The sequence below is a fragment of the Martes martes genome, assembly GCF_963455335.1.
Source record: "Martes martes genome assembly, chromosome: 3".
NCBI lineage: Eukaryota > Metazoa > Chordata > Mammalia > Carnivora > Mustelidae > Martes > Martes martes.
Genome location: NC_137890.1, coordinates 154,221,815 through 154,239,182, shown reverse-complemented (window position 1 = coordinate 154,239,182; position 17,368 = coordinate 154,221,815). Strand labels below are relative to the sequence as shown.

Sequence of the window (17,368 nt, the reverse complement as noted above, 5' to 3'; positions counted from 1 at the left end):
GGAATTAATTAAGTGTACAGAAGCTGGAAGATAGAAGGGTCACTGCCTCCATTTTCGTTCTGTAAAGCGCTTTATTCCACTGGGAGATCATACTTGGCTGTCACGCGTTGTGTATGGTTTCTTCATGGTGTGTATTAATAACCTGTAGGTGGAAACCATGACAGACAGAAGACCGGAAAGTGACCTGCCCTGAATTTGTTTCTAGGAATGGTAATCCTAATGATGCCCGGGGATCTCTTGGGGAATCATGGCATCATATCTCTCCCAGCCTTGATGTCTCACTTCTCTGTTACTTTTGTCCTTTTCCCTTTATTTCACCACTATCATACTCCCCGCCCCCAGTTTCCAAAGGGAAAGCTGGTGGAGGTAATGGGACAGTCCTGAGTGCTTTTATCTGATCAACTAGTAACAGCTAGAGTGTTTCTCAGGGGAGGGCTGTGTGTGCATCTGGTGCTCGGCAGAGTGGCCTGTCTGAGAAGCCAGAGCACGTGGTTCTTGTGTTGTTGTCCCTGGTCTCCTTGAAGCAGGATTCCCCAGTTTGTGGGGAAGTCATCTGCATTATCATATGGACGTATGTGTGTCATATCATATGTACATATGGTAATACACATTACCATGTAGCATACATAAATATAAGTATACATACTCATACACATATGTATGAGTACATACGTGTGTGTGTGTGTGTGTGTGTGTGTGATACATTTCAAAAAGTATGCTTTATTCATGCTTGAGTTTGTTCAGTGGAAATTTCTAAGCTCCTTTTTTTTCCTGCCCCAGTGAGGCTCTGTCCTACAGGCCATGGGGGTATCTGTTGGGAAAAGATCCTAGTCTTTGATCTGGAGATTTAAGGAAGGGGGTGGGGCCAATGCAGAGTGAGACAAGGCCCTTGGAGCTTGGATACTTCCAGTAAGTGACCAGCAGGGCTGCACACACTTTGCTGGGCAAGTGAAGAAAGCATCCTGTTCCAGGAAGGCAGGTGCCTGGCATGTCTTCTTCCCTGCGAAGATGAAGGAGTCGTTCATTAAGACCCCAGCGTGACCCAAGACTGCAGCCCCTGTTCCCACTGGCCTGGGGGGACGCTCCTGCTAATGACTGCTAGTGAGGATACCATGCAGGACAGAATATTGCTTTCATTTATCTGGGTGTCTTATTACCACCATGGAAACGGACATTCAGGTCTGAATGACAAAGACACACCTTCTTTGTAGGGCAGTCATCATATCCTTGTTTCTAGAGCTCCATTTAAAAGAAAAAGAAAAAACAAGAGAGTTTCAAGCCTAAAATCGTGACTTGTGTATGTTAATAATGTGGTTTAATGTAATGGCATTAAGGAAATGGGAGCGTCGGGTTCAGCTTCTGCTAGAGCCCTCCAGTCAACATTGCTGACCACATATGAGGATGACGGTTTAATGGTTGCACAAGACACGCCTGGTTTTAGGTGAATCCAGTAAGGTATTCCAGTGAAAGGTGGAAACCCAAACTGAGCCCACCTCACACGTGTGTGGTTGATTCCTGGTTTCTACGAGAGGGTGGCAGAGGCTGAGTGGAGGCATCCCTGCTGCTGTCAGTTGGAGGGGCCGTACTTGGTCATTGGCACCCTCGAAGCAGAGCTGGCCTCCCAGTCCTGAGCTTCTCGGGTCTCGTAACTGTTCTTCCAGTTGGGGTGCTGGGCAGCCCTGGAGTTGAGCTGCACCCTGCAAGGCCTATTGATGATGGGGCAGCTTTGAGATTTACTGGGGGGGGGGGGTCTTTTGTAGATCCAGATGTGACTGTTACACACCAAATGCTCCCCTTTAAGAATTGCTGTTTGCTAATCATGAAGGTGCTATCATGAGCTGAATGGTGCTTTCCCAGAATCTGTATGTCCAAGCCCTAGCCCCCTCCCCCACAGCACATTAGAGACTGTTTGGAGACAGGGTCTTTAAAGAAGTCAGGAAAAATCAAGTCACTTGGATGGGCCCTGATCTAGTGTGACTGGCGTCCTTATAAGAGGACATTAGGACATAGGCACGAAGTCACCACCGTGTGAAGACTCGGGGGGAGACACCGTCTACAAGCTAGAGAGAGGCCCCGGAAGAAGTCAGCCCTCTTGATACCTTGACTTCAGACTTCTACCCCCTAGAACTTGGAGAAAATAAATGCCTGTTGCTTAAACCCCCCAGTCTGTGAGACTTTGTTACGGCAGCGAGAGCAGACTATGAACTTTGAAATATTTGTCTTGATAGTCAAGGTCATTAAAACCTTGGTGGCCAATGAAACATTTATGGAAATTTCTCTTGTACACTTTTACCCCCTTTAAAAAATGTTTTTGCTTATTTGTGCACACCTTGTCTATTAGCAGAATGTCTTTTGGTACTAGAAGTGACGAGGTTTTGCTTTAGAAATAATGGTGCTGATGCTACATGTGGAGGTACTGAGTTGACAGACCTTCTAAGGTCTGCATGTCTTCTGAGCAATGCTCAGTTTTCCAAGCACCCTGGCCTTTGGACTGATCTAATTATATCCGGAATGTGTCTGATGGTGAGAATTTATGGCTTATTTATAAGTGAGTATTTCCGCTTTAGGGAGGAGAGGTCCACAGTTGGCCGACTTCCCTGCGACCTTCCAGGGTCAGGATCAAGGGCAGGAGGGGGAGGGTTGAGAGGGCGCTGGGGGCACTGGGTGGGAAACCTGGAGAGGGCTCGCAGGCAGAGACGGGCCCAGCAGATGGGCTGGGAAGTAGACGTTGTGATTTGGAGCCATGCCGGTGTTTCTGCCAGGGCTGCCCTCGAGTCTCGGCTGGCGGGGGAAGCGGAAGCCAAGTTAAAGCCAGGGATGGGGGCTGAGGGGAAAGCTGAGGGTTTACTCATGTTTCCAGGGTGGGATTTGGGGATAATACTAACCTCAGGACTGGTAGCTGTCCTTGAGATCCAGGTAAAAAAGGAGCCTGTTGTAGCCTGGTCTGGTGTGCCTTGAGCTTCCGGTGCCCTATCCCTCGGAAGCAGGGTGAGGGGTGTGTGTGTGTGTGTGTGTGTGTGTGTGTGTATTTTAACTAGCATTTCTGCCTGCCTGGTCCCAAAACATTTTACACTTTGCTCTCCTTTGTCTTCCCCCTTTTCTCCCTCCCCCCACAAGCAGAGCGGAAGGACATGCCCCCGACATTCTCCAGCAAAGCTCTTTCACAGTTTTATTCCTGGCACTCTGCCTCTGTGGCCTCCCTCTGCATATCCAGAGACCTGGCTGGGCCCTCCTTGGAGGCAGGCCACATGGGGGGCTGTGGGTCGGAGGCCTGGGGGGCGGGGTTGGGGGGCTGCTGTCAGCCATTCGCCTTGCATGGAGTTGGTGCTTTTCTGAGCGTCCCTGGGCAGCGCTGGGCTCCAGTCTAGCCCCAGGTCTTACCCTCAGGTCCAGGATGCCTTTTCTACCGTCTGTGATGAAAACTTTCTGTATCTGTAAAAGATGTCTAATAATAATACCTACCTTATAGGAACACTGGAGAATAGAAACTGAATTAAGTGAATTACTCCCTGAAGGCCCTTCAGCTGAGCCTGGCCTTGGCATGCCCTCCTCAGGCCTGGCCTTGGCCAGGGCTGGAAAGGGGGAGCTGAGGGTTGGTCTGGCTGAGCCTTGAGGCCCACCGAGGGGGGACCCTGGGCTGCAGAGGGAGGGTCAGGGTGAGCAAGCTTCTGGGGAGTCTAACAGAAGTGCTAAAAGTTCTGGGGTCACGGTGGGGCTGCTGATGGCCTGGTGCCCTTTAAGCCAAGGCCAACCCTCTCTGGTCGGTGGTAGCCCTGCATAGCTAGGCTTTTTTGGGCCTTCGAGTTCTCAGTCACTGTAAATCACTTCTGTTCTATTTCGCTCCGAAGCTCGTAGGAGAGTTGAAGGTGTGTTGCGTGCCCGGCTGGCAAAGCGTGGCCATTTTGTACATTGTTTCTCAGGAGGGAGGCTGTCTCTGGCCGGGCAGGCCAAGTGTGGACCCAGGTGACCTGCGTGGTGCGCAGGTGGTGTGAGCAGCTCAGGCCCCATGTTTATCCCCTTGCCTTGGCATTCAGCGGCATCCTTTGGATGGTGGAACATTCTAGAGCCGTTGTGTGCAGCAGTGGGGAGTCTCGGCAGCTTACTTGGGTAAACGGCCATCTCAAGCGTTACATTTCCTTGCATACGACTCCTGACTTCCTGGAGCATTCTTCTGGAGGAAAAGTCCTTTTGTGCAAACATCCTGTTGGCCAGTGTCACTTTTTCCCCACCCAGAAGCATCCGATGCCAGCTGTCGCTTCTCTGGAAATTCTTGGACAGTCGGTCCAGTGTGGTGGTATTTGCACACACAAATGTAGCCACTCTTGTGGGTGACTTCCCAGAGTGCATGCCCTGCACAGGGTCCCACCGCAGCTCCTGATAGCTTCCCTGAAGGTGCCCTTGGAAACACGAAAGCCAGGATTTTGAAAACTTCTCAAGTGCCACATGCCAGGGTCCAGGCCCTTAGGTCTTTGCATTGACTCTGGGTAGGCCCACGATCATCTTCCTTTTCAGTAGTTCTAAGTTATTTCAAGCGTTCTGGTTTTTTTTTTTTTCTTTTGAATGTTTTTATTTATTTATTTGAGAGAGGGAGAGGGAGCTCACGTGAACAGGGGGAGGGACAAGCAGACTCCCCTCTGAGCAGGGAGCCTGATGTGGGGCTCAATCCCAGGACCCTGGGATCATCACCTGAGCTGAAGGCAGACACTTAGCTGACTGAAGCACTGAGCCCACCAGGCGCCCCTCTAGTGTTCTGGTTTTCAGTGAGTATCTAAGCACCGAGATCAATGGCTTGCATTTCCTTCTGTGTCAGTAAAGGCCCAGTACCCTGCAGGTAGCCCTGGCTAGCTGAACCTTGGCCACCCTGCTGGCCTTCCTCATCCTGGGATGGCTGCTGCTTTCGCACAGTTAGCATGGCCCAGACTCGAGGGGGAGGAGAGGGGCCTTGGAGGGCTTCCTGGAGGATCCAAACCCTTCCCTTCTGACCAGTTCCCAAGTGAAGCCGCTGCTTCCCTAGGTAGTCACAGTCTGGAAACTCCCCACCCCCAAGCATGGCTTCGAGTCCTGGAAGGAGGGGCACGATCTTGCCGGGGGCAGCCACCCAGGATCAGCTGCACTGCAGGATTTTTGTGGCCAGGGGAAGAAGTGAATCGCCCTCCTCTCCGTGTCTTTCCTTAACCACTGGAGACCTTGTAGATAAACTTCTCGGGGGTGGGGGCTGCTGTGTGGTGTAGCAGTGTAAACGGGGGCGTCAGCCGACCTCTGCTATTACTTGCAACATGAGCGAGGCGCAACTGCTCCCCTCCATAATTAACCTTGAATCAGCCGCCTGGATTGGTAAAGTTACCCACCTGTCAGCATTTATTAAGCAGAACACTGATAATGCCTGGGGCTGGGAGATAAAGATGCTGGTCCTGTCCCGTGTTCCCCCCCACCCCCAGTCTTCTGGGGAAGCTGGTTATGTAAAGGGCACAACGCATCAGGACACAGCAGGGGGACTGATACCGAGAAGGGGTGGCCCAGGTGTGCCCCTGCGGGAGCGGGGAGGCCCAGGCCCCAGCTGTGAGTAGGACCTACCATACTAGACCCAGCGGGAGGCTGTGGGGAGATGGGGTATGGTGTGGTCAGGACTGGACAGGAGTTGGCTCTGTTGGAATGAAGGGTCTTGGGAGGCAGCAGGCAGCACATGTTTGTTAAGCACTGGGACACATGCTTCATATACATCGTCACATTTGATTGTCACATCTACCCTGTCATCACGGCCTTACTGCCAAGTGAAACTGGCTCAGAGACTTGAGATCCCTTTCCCGAAGTCACACAGGCTTTGCATCATTCTGGCCTCAGAGCTCAGCCCCTTAGCTGCTCTGCATAGCAGGGGTGGCGGTGGGCCATCCAGGGCCTGGCGTGCGGGGGAGTGGGCATTCTGTTCTGCCGGTGACAGGGAGTCTCTGAGCGGAACTGTGGCCCGAAGATTCCATCACAGCAGAGAGGCTGGCTGTCTGCTAGCTCTGGGACTCTGGGGAGGGATGAGGAGGATATAAAGGGAGGAAGGAGAGTGTGCTCTTCAGGAAATGGGAGGAGCTTAGGAGGGGGCCGGAGGGCACACAGAGGGAGGATAGGCTTTTGTTTCTGTCTGTTATTAAGTGGGAGATAATTCGGTATTTTCTGTGCTGGCTGGATGAATGTGATGGATGGCCCACGGTCTGCTTGCCAGCTCTGAGCAGGAGAGGTGAGCGTGGCTGGGAGGCCCGGAGTGCGGCAGCTCTGTGGTGTGGTCCCCCTAGGTTCTCAGGGCAGGGCTGCAGGCTAGGAGAGTTGGGATGAGCGTGTGGGGGAACCAGTGCTGCAGGGAGGGCCTGCAGGGTGCTGGTGTCCAGCCCACGCCCCCCGCCTCCAGCCGTGTGAGCATCTGCCTAGTGGGGCCCCGAGATGCAGACTCAGCGCTCCCACGCTTGAGCATGGGTCCAGCGGACTTGAGTTTGGATGGAGCCACCTTTGGGGTGGGCCTAGGTGGGGGTCACAGAGGCATCAGGGGCCAGCAGAGCAGCAGGGGGTGAGGACAAGGGGTATGCCTTGGCCTTGGCTGGATAGAGTAGGGCCTACAGATTGGAAAGGACTGGACATGTCACGTGAGCCTGCAGAGAGCAGGAGTGGATGTGCTAGAAAGAGGACAGCTGTTTGGAGGCTTGCGGCCCGGTAGGAGACATTTGGAGGCTAAGATTGTGGGTTGTCACAGACCTGGGTAATTTAAGGGCGTAACCTTGGAAGGAAGCCCCAGGAGCTAGTGAAGAGAAAGACCACGTGCATTCAAGAGACAGTGTGGCCTGGCTCTCCACAGGGATGCTCTACCCCTAGGCACCTTTTTTGGAGCATCTGGGAGGTAGCAACAGGAAGAAAAGGGGCCCTGGGGCACGGCATGGACATCCCCATTCTGTGTATGCATTCCCTGCCAGGCCACCTGGTGATGTCTTAGCTGGCGCTAGGACTTTGTAGTTTGGAGTCTTTGGGGGGCTGCCTTTGATCCACTCACACTCAGGTCTGTAGCTGGGTGAACCTCCTTTTCCAGATTTGACAAGTTTTGTGTTGGTAACCAGCCACATCGCCATCTTCAGGAACACTCCCAAGAGCAGAGACGATGCTGGAGCCCTACAAGTTGTTTGACTGTGGCAGTGTTGTTTCTCATCCCTCCGCTTTGTCTCATGGAAGATTCTGGAGCAGGTGGTGATTTCAAGGATGTGCACCTAGCATGGCATACATCTTAGCCCAGGGAGGCAGCTCCGGGGCAGCCTGGGCTCTCTGGCCCCCATGCCTGCATCTTCCTGGCACAGGATGTCCTCACCCCTGCTCCCTGCAGGCTGCTTGCTGACGAGCCGTGCGTGGCAAGCAGATGAGAGGACACGGATGCTTTATTTCATCTTACTGTGTCAGAACGGGTCCCCGTGACCCACTTCTCCGCTTTCTCAGGAGCTCTTATGCAAATTGTAACTAGCAAGGGGGCTGCCACCACTTCCGCCCCAAGTGGTATGTTTGTCCTCTGCCCCCGGGAAGGCCGAGCCGGGGACATACTGGCTAATAGAGGCAGGAGGGTGGTCATGTGGCTACCGCTGCTGACCAGGGGGAGTGTGTCTGGGCCATGAGCAGGCTTCTTAGCCATGTTGTTTTCCACATTTAGAGAGAAATACATCAAACCTTTGGGTCCCCCAGGCACAGAGAAAAGATCTCAGCAGACAAATCCCAAATGGGACACAGAAGTGATAACTGCCCAAATAGGCTCTTCTTGAGCCTTTAATGGTGTAGCCAGAAGTTCCCAGGGCATGATTTGCAGATGGGATATTTTATTTTCATGGAGGTCGTGGGCTTCACGAATCCTTGTTGAGGGGAGGGGGTTGTCAGTACAGACAGACTCGGTAAACAACTGCAAGTTGTCAGACAGACTGAAGCCACTGTCCTTTGACAGCTCGTGGTATTTGTCTGAACTCTGGGGGGCCGTTCGGGGGTGGGGGTGAGGTCCGTATCAGATGGTTCCCTGTGTTGTGGTTGTAAGGTCTGTAGGAAGATGCTAGTGCCGATCTTAGTATTAGAAGAATGTCTGCCAGTGGAGCCTGCAGAGGAAAATGCTACCAGACAGGCCTGGTCCTGTGCACCGTCGGAGATGGGGAAGATTAGGTAATCGGTAGGAATTCCTTGGTTCTTCTCCTCACGAATTCCGGAGCTTCTCTGCAGCTGTCCCTTGGACAGCTGCACAGTTGTGTTTTACCCTTGATTAAGTCCTTCTGATTCCTCAGCTGTGTCTCCCCAGAGCGCTGAAGGCCAGACAGGAAAGTGGGAACGTCCCCCAGGGAGCTCTGGGCTCGGCCAGCGCCTGGCACCTCAAGGGTGACCGTCACTTGCAGAGGCCGTGGTTGTGCCACGGACCACGAAATGTGGTGTTCGCATTTGTTTCTGCAAAGTGACGCTTAACACATTTGGTTTTAATTTTATCTGAAGTCACCTTTGCCTGGCATTTAGCAAGAAAGACCACCAAGAAATGTCTGACCTTTTCCTTTGTTTGGGAGTGAGAATCTACTCGCAAGGGAGTCTTATTGGCATATTTCTAAAAATCAGGACTTTTTCTACTTGGCCTATGTAAGTGGATGTGAGTTTTCAGCTTGGTTTCATACGCTCCCTCTTGGCTCACAGTACCAGAGTGTGGGGAGGAATTTCTCCCCTGTTCCCCATGGAGTAGACGTCTTTATTTGAAAAATGGGTTGGATTAAGGTTTCTTCTCGTTCTGGCTTGTGGTAATATAAACGAGTTCTCATTTTCCGAAGATGCAGTCTGTGTGTGAATAACGCCAGCCTGACCCAGTGCAGAAGGAACAAGGGAGGGGAGGGGACAGTGTCCTAAGGCAGCTCCAGCCCTGTGCACACGGGTGGGCAGGGGCTCATGTTGGGAGGTCCCTGGAGGGCCAGCCAGTGAGCTTCCCTGAGATCATAGTGTTCAGGTGCTCTGGGGGTACCTGGTCAGTGCTGGCCTGCCTTCTCTGCATGCTTCTCATGACCCAAAGTCTTCAAGCACCGTACTTAGGATGAAAAACAACACAGCATTGTTTGAGATTTTAAATACTTAACACTGGCAAAACTGAGGTTTTTTTCCTCTTTCCAGCATTTTAATCATGTCTGTGATACTCACTGATTTAAACTAACTGTAATTGATGGCTTGTCTGTCACAGAATGAGGACTGGTAGTGGCCTCATCTGGAACTATTGCTGTTTTTCCAATTTTGGAAGGGTTACTGGAAATGACTGCTTCTTTTTGTTATAGAGGGACCATCTAGAGCTTTTTAGTTTTACATGTAGAGGCTAGAGAGGGTGGTTGCATCAATAAAATAATAAAATGAAAAGTTGTCAGGACACAGGAGCCACTCCTTCCTTCTTTCTGTGCACCTGCCTGGCCTGGTTCTCTGCCGGTGACATTTTGCTCTGCAGGAGACCCGAGGCAATATTTGCCTGCTGTTTGGATGGTCCTGACTTGGGGAGGGGCATTCTGGCACGGCTAGGGAGAGGCCCCGGGGTACTGCTCAACATCCTCCGATGAGCAGGACGGACCATCAGCAAAGGAGGACCCAGCCCAGAGCATCCGTGGCGCTGGGGCTGCCCACCCTCCCCGGCCAAAAGCCCAATTTCACCTCCTTCTTGAAGCTTTTTTTTTTTTTTCTTTAATCTTTCCCCTAGAAATAATCATCTTCCGCCTTCTTCTTTCCCCCCTCCTTCCCCTCACATGTAACACTTTCTGCTGGACATTGGTCATCTAGGACACTTGTCAGGCTCCTCAGCTCCCCGTCGCCCCATCCCTGGGCAGATGGATGCCTGCTGGAGGGCGGAAAGTGGGTGAGCAGCGGGGGCTCTTGCTGTCCTGTTGAGGCCCCCGACTGCCAGGGTCCACGTTTCTGATGCACCTCGCAGACTCCTTGGCAAGCTGAGGGCCAGGCTCTGTGCCATGGCCCCACACAGGTGTGCTTCCGCTGCTTGTTCTACTCCTCTGTCATCCAGAGTCGGCAGGGGGCTGCCTGGAGAAGCCCTTTGTTGGCAGAACACTAAGCTGGACTTGGGGCATCATGGATCAGGGGTTGGGGGAGTGTTCTCTCATGCCTCCTTTGCTCCCCTTCCCACAGAGGTGCCCACTCCTGGCCTCCTTGTACAAAACCTCCTGATTCTCCGATCAGGGGATGCCTTTAGATGGGACATGGACTAAAAAAGCCCTTTCCTTCATGTAAAATCTCACCAAAATTGGTTTTGATAAGTAGTTGCTGAACTTTTTCCTCTGACTCCTTCTGTCTGGGGCCTGCTGCTGTTGCCCACTGAGAGAACACTGTGGGGCCTCCTTTTAAAATTGAGGAGTCTGGGGCGCCTGGGTGGCTCAGTTGGTTAAGCAACTGCCTTCGGTTCAGGTCATGATCCTGGAGTCCGGGGATCGAGTCCCACGCCAGGCTCCCAGCTCCATGGGGAGTCTGTTTCTCCCGCTGACCTCTCTCCTCTCATGCTCTCTCTCTCATTCTCTCTCTCTCTCTCAAATAAATAAATAAAATCTTTAAAAAAAATAAAATTTAAAATTGAGGAGTCTGGAGCCCAGGTACTGCCCTTCAATGTCCGTGTGTACAGACATGTAGGACTGTGAAAGGTTCTCTTGGCAATGGGGGCATTACTGGTCCTCAAGGGAGAATATAGGTGCTCAGGTGCTCAGGGGACCTCTTTCTCCCCTTGGGTCAGAAATGTCCTGGCCTTAGGGACCCAGCACACTGCTCCCTCTGTGACTCATCAAGTCCTTGTCTCTTTCATGGCTCCTCTTTTAACTTTCAGCTTATAAACTGAGGGAAACGGGGTCCCTAATGAATTCAGCCCAGGCAGGGTTGGTCACAGAGTCGTCTATCTGCAGAAACTGGACATCCTGGTGGGTCTTAGATCAGACAGCATTGCTCCTGTAGTGATAAGACTGGAGGCTCATGCTGAAAGGTAAATCCAGGACAATGTTGGTTTAGCACAAATGCCTTTATTTTTGCTTCTATCTATCTTTCAGTCAACCCGCTGCCAGAAAATAGCCTTTTAAGGGCCCCATGCACTGGGGGAGGTGCTTTGTTGCCCCCCAGGTAGGTGTGCAGAACCTTGCAGGTTCAGTGGTTGGCCTGTGGCAGTGGCCCCCACACACGGTTCTGCTAAGGTCCTGTAAATGTGATCACTGGCGGGCAAGTTCTGTTACTGGGAAAGTCTCCTTGTGTAGCAGATGGCTCTGCTGACTACCAGAGATTTCCTTTCAATAGGGCTTACCAGCTCTAGTAACACTTGAGAAATAATATTCTCATGGAGGATGTGTAATTTATAGATAGCTAGAAATGGCCCAGGACAGGGAAGTCGCAGGAGGGTGGCTAGATGATCCCATAAACCCAGAATGGGTGAGGAAAGCCAACTGCAGGAGGCGATGGAATGGAGGGTAGGTAGGGCTGTCCCCCACTCCTGGACCACTCTGCAGCCCTTTCCATCAGCACTGGAGCCCCTACAGTGCTGAGCCTTTTCCTGCCTCCGTTATTTGCTTTTGATGGAGCAGTGAGATCAACCACAGGCTTGCCTTTTTTTTTTTTAATAAGCCAAAATGGTGATATATTCGAAGGCACAGAAAAATTTAAGAAATGATTATCAAGAGGGGTTAGGTTCAAAAGCAGCAGAAAAAGCATAGTGCACCTGGACGTATATAGAATGACTTCTATTTTTAAAAGGCAGGTAGGGCTGCGTGAAAGGGGATTTAGATTTTGGAGTGACAAGATCTGTCTGAGCCTCCGGTTCTGTGCACTGGACGAGCCCATGTATCCAGGGCAGCGGGGAGAGTCCTCTCCCCGTCTTTCAGCCTAAACTGTAAGGCCCAGTGTTGGAGCATTGCGATCTCGGTGTGGAAAAGAAATGCGTGCTTGGGAGGGGAAAGCACTGAGGGGTAGTGAACCTCTCCGCTGTGGCTGGAAGAGCTTCCCTCGTTCAACACCGTCTGAGATTCCGAGGCATCTAAGGTGGATCAAATGGAATCTTCTACTCTGCAGCCTGCATCCTCCCATGGCAAAATGCAAACCCTGGGCTGGATTACAGACAACCCAACCGGCAGGAGTGGGAAGATGCCAGCAGTTCAAGATTCGAGCCCTTAAGGAATGCTATGTTTCTTTATACCTTTGACTCAGATAACAAGCAAGATCTATGTCTTAATTACGGGCTGACTAATTTCATAGTAAACTTCATCGCAATATTTGAAGGTTGCCTTTGTCTTAAAAAGTGAGAATGGATCCCAGGCTAAGATACGAGCCCTGGGTTCTGATGCCACTCTGCATGGCGAAGTCCATTGTCTCCACTTGAAGCCAGCTTGACCTTTCTGTCTGCACAGCTGCAGGAATGAAACCATAGACCCCACCCAGTGCTTCTGGTGCTCACCCTGTAGACAGACAGACGGGTCCTCTCACCTCCCTCCCCTTCTTTATGTTAAATCACAGGCCTTGAAAACACCATTGTTTCACAACTCTGTGAGTTCTTTGAGGACAGAAACTCTGCCTTCTCACTGAGTGCTGTGCAGTAGGGATCCAACATAGATTTGAAGAGTAAATGAATAAATAGAGAAGTGAATGAGTAATGGAAACTTGCTAGATGTTGTATCATTAACATTTGATTAGTTCCAGGCTCAGTAATATTCATACATTTCTCTCTCTTCACGGTCATCAAAGCAAATGCTGATGCTTACGAAGACAAAAATTACTACTGTGGCATGGGGATGGGCATAGGCAATGTGACCCCAGGCCGAGTTCTCAGCAGTGAACTATGTAGTCTTGGGGAAAGCACCCACCCTCTCTGAGCCCTACGCATCCACATAACCTGATGGGCTCTGGGAACCTCATTCTGATAGCTCATTACTCTCCATCTCCCACTCTGGAAACAGCTGGTTCTTGGGTCTTATCCAAGTGAGTTTTTTATCCAAACTGAAGGTAAGACTGATCCGTCCTGGGGTTCCCTAACATTGCACTTGAGGACACATTAGAGGCACTGCTCTTGAACCCTTGAGGCCCAGGAGTAGGTGGACACATGACCCCATGATTGTGGCAGTCATGTCCAGATGCAGCCACTGGGTGTGGTCAAATGCGTTTTAAACTTCTTTTTTTTTTTTTTAATGGACTTTATTTTTTAGAGCAGTTTTAGGTGAACGGCAGTACTGAGCAGAAGGTACAGATGGTTTCCTTATACCTCCTGCTCCTACACACGCATAGTGTCCTCCACTACCGTCCACTACCGACATTCCCTCCAGAGTGGTATATTTGTTATGATCGATAGATTGATGTTGGCATATTGTTATCACCCAGAGTCCAGAGTTTCCCGTAGGGTTCACGCTTGGTGTTGTGCATTCTGTGTGTCTGGGCAAATGTATAAGGACACATGTCCACCATTATGGTGCCATTTAGAGGGTTTCCCTGCTCTAAAAATCCTCTGCTTTAAAGTATCATCTTAAAAAGAAATGGCATCGGGGCACCTGGGTGGCTCAGTGGGTTAAAACCTCTGCCTTCGGCTCAGGTCATGATCTCAGGGTCCTGGGATCGAGCCCCTCATCAGGTTCTCTGCTTGGCAGGGAGCCTGCTTCCCTTCCTCTCTCTGCCTCCCTCTCTGCCTGCTTGTGATCTCTGTCTGTCAAATAAATAAATAAAATCTTTTAAAAAAAATGGCTTCACCTAGAAAGCTTTCTGATCTGTCCCATTAAATCTGAATACTTAATTTCCCTTCAAGGTAAAAATCCAGATTTCCTGAGTCATAACCTCCTCCTTCAGACACCTCGCCATTCATCTTTGTGTCTCCTTCTGTTCTGTGAGCACGGTATTTGCTGAAAGGAGGGGAAAGCAGGACTTGCGAACAGTCACAGAATCCCAGAATGATGCTTTCCCTCTAAATAGCTTCTCATGCGTCTTTGGCATTTCCAGGCCTAGAGAAGCCTGTGTGAGCATCCAGACTGATTAGACAGTTGATTCATGACATTTATGACACTTTCCTATGGAAGCTTCTAAGCCACCAAACGGAAACCCCTATGTTGAGGACATCATCAAGAACTAACAGGTTGATGGGGCGCCTCAGTGGCTCAGTTGTTAAGCATTTGCCTTCCGCTCAGGTCATGGTCCCAGGGTCCTGGGATCGAGCCCTGCATCGGGCTCTCTGCTCTGCGGGAAGCCGGCTTCTCCCTCTCCCACTCCCTCTGCTTGTGTTCCCTCTTTCACACACTCTCTCTCTCTCTCTGTCAAATAAATAAATAAAATCTTAAAAAAAAAAAAAAAGAACTAACAGGTTGATCAACTATGTGAGAATATTGTGCCACAACAAATCCTGTCAAGAAACAGGATCTGGAGATCCAAGGGGTAGTGGGTGGGGGAAATTTGATGGAAGACAAGCTCAGCTTGGCACATGGTATCTTAGCTGTTTCAGTCCTCTACTCAGAGTTTGGGTCTAATTTTCTCCACCACCATCTTCCACGTGTAAAATCTGAGATGGAAGTGGACAGGCTTGGACAGGCAAGTCTTCCTTCCTCCTGCTCTGAACCACTGTGTTCTCCTGTCTGTTACTATCAGGGGCCTTTTCCCACACCTAGGGATAATATTCCCAAAACAGCATTTTAGGAGTGGAACTGCCTGACCTTTGCTGGAGGGCCATGGTGTGAGCAGCACCGTCACAGGGAAGCTGCCGTCCTCGTCCCTCCCAAGCACAAGTGTAGTACCGAGTACACTTGTGAGGGGGTAACAAGTACCTGAGACACCTTGCTTTTTAAAGAAGTCATTGTTTGAGTTGCATCCTCTTCAGAGCTCCAAATAAATAGGTGAGACAAGGCCCAGATTTAGTTTTGCAGGCCAAGTGGAGTGGAGGGGTAGGGTTCAGGCCAGGTGCCAGGCTGGCCCCCCCCGGAGGCTCCAGTCCGCGCGGCGGCGATCCAGCCCGGCGCTTCTGCCTGCCCGCCAGGCCGCGCTCCCGCTGCCGCCGCCGCCGCCGCCGCGCTCCCGGGACTCGGCCGCCGGGCTGGGCGCGCGGCCCGCGGTCCCTGCACGTCGGCCCCCGCCCGCCCCGCCCCGCCCCGGCGCGCATTTCCATTTTAAACCGCCGCCCGCCCGCCCCTCGGCCGCGGCCGGCGCAGCTGCCCGCGAGTCCCAGCTCAGGGAGTGGCGGAGGCTGCGGAGCTGCCGAACTGTGCAGAAAAGGCCTGAAGATGCGAGCGGGCCCCGCGCCGTAGACAATGAAGCCGCGGGCGCCGCCGCCCGCCCCGGGCTCCGCGCGCCCCGGCCGCACCTGCCGGCGAGACCGTCTCCGCGCCTGATCGCCCGCCGCTCCGCCCACCCGCCCCGCCGGCCCATGGCTCGGCGCCCCGGGCCCGGACCCCCGCACTCGGGCCGCGCCGCGCACGGGCCGGCGGGCGCCAGCGGTGCCGTCCCCGCAGCCTGAGCACAGCCCTCACGGCCAGTGGGGGGCGTGGGCCCACTGCGGGCGTGCCCGTTCTCCCGCCTCGCCCCGCGACCGCCCGACCGCGCGTCCTGGCCTGCGGCGCGCTGGATGCGGCGGGGCCCCGGCGGGCGGCGCGGTGGCCGCGGCCCCGGGCGACATGTACCTGCTGGACGGCAGCGGCGAGCCCGCGTCTCCGCCCGCGGATGCGATGCCGCGCGGGACACCCCCCAGGAAGACCGTCTACCGTATCTCCGTGACCATGGTCAGGAAGGACCAGCTGGCCGCGCCGGTCCCCGGCGACCAGCTGGCCGCGCCGGTCCCCGGCGGCCCCGACCCGCGGCCGGCTCGGAGGCCCCGGCCCACGCGCTCCCCGGACGCGCCCGGGCGGCTGGTGGAGGAGGCCGAGGAGGAGACTGCGGGCGCTGAGGACCCCGAGGGCCGCCGGCCGCGCGCCTGGGACTTCCGCACCTTCCGCACCCGCAGTACGGGGCAGCTGGAGCTCGGGCGGCTCCGGCCTTGTGCACGCGGCCTCGAGCCCGCGGACCTGGCCGGCGGCCCCCCAACCGTGGAGGAGGGGCCCAACTCGCCCGCGCCCGGCAGCCCCGACGTGGAGGGGGTCCGGGCCGCACCCCTGCGACGGAGCCTCAGCTTCAGGCACTGGAGCGGTCCCGAGACATCGCAGAGTCGAGCCCTGGGCCGAGGGAGGCGCCACAGCAGCTCCGGGAGTCTGGCCTGGGCACCGGGTGGCGAGGCCGCGGCCGACCCCTTGACAGCGGTGGAGCCCGCGGCCCCCGCGCAGTCCGCCTCGGAGAAGCGCAACACCTTGGACGTGGGCGAGGTGCTCAGCAAGAACGATGCGCTCTCGGACCTGGAGCGCTGGGAGCGCAGTAAGAGCAAGAACCGCACGCTGGACAACAGCGACCTGCAGCGGCTGGAGCGCGCTCGGGCGGCGGCCGCGGGCCCCGGCGCCGCTTCCGAGCACCGGCTGCTGCGCTTCTTCAGCGGCATTTTCGCGCGCAGAGATGGCGCGCCCGGCGGCGGGCCCTCTCCCAGGAGTGGCTCCTCGCGACCCCGCGGCTACTTCAGCAGCCTGCGGCGAGCCCCAGCCGAGGCGCACTCGTCCAGCGCTGAGAGCATCGACGGGTCCCCGCGCAGAGGTGGGCAGCGCGTCGAGGGAGGTGAGGGCAGTGGTGGGAACTGGCCTGGTTCTGCAGCGGCTGCTCAGTAGAGTCCCCTGGGACTTGGAAGTAGCCAAGAGACCTGCCTTCCCGGGCCACCAGTCGGCAGGTGGCCACGCCGGATGTGAACTTGCTACTGCAGTCGGGAGGTTCTTGGCTGCCCTGTCTCCAGCTGTGTCTGGTGGCACCCTTCGGAGTCTGTCTCCTCAGCCATCATGAGCCTGTCTGGGGACAGATCACCTTGCCATGCAGCGTGTTTCTCCTTATGCGGAGCGGGGAGACTGGGGAACCTGTGGGCTGCCGCGCAGGTGGTGCTGCCTGGCCAGGAGCAGCAGCGTTTGTTTTGATTAATCTCCACGCCCCCCACCCCCCCACGCCTGGTCTCTCTGTGGGCGCTGCCATCTGCCAGTGCTGTGGTGTGGTCTCCCTGACTTGGCGACTCTCACCTGTTGCATTCCTGCTAAGGATGCTTCATCCCAGGGGGCAGGAAGATGGGCCTCTCCCCACAGCTTTTGGAATCTTAGCAGGAGAGCAAGTCTGGGTCAGGATTCTGTTCGCTAGTGATGTATTGTACCATACTGGTAGGAAAATAACCCCCCCACCCCCCACAGACAGCCTGTTCAGAAACTTTACTTCCCTGTTGCCTTGTACCCTCCCAAGAGGGACCTCACAGGGAAGGTTTTGGAGGCAGATGTGACAGTATTCTCTTGCAAGAATTAGG

General features: G+C 54.0%; 1 protein-coding gene across 5 annotated transcripts in view; it reads left to right on the top strand.

Annotated features, from left to right (window-relative positions):
- Positions 1 to 17,368, top strand: part of AGAP1 (ArfGAP with GTPase domain, ankyrin repeat and PH domain 1) — a gene marked incomplete at its 5' end in the record, with an annotated part of 507,381 nt that overhangs the window by 125,259 nt on the left and 364,754 nt on the right. The window lies entirely within an intron of this gene.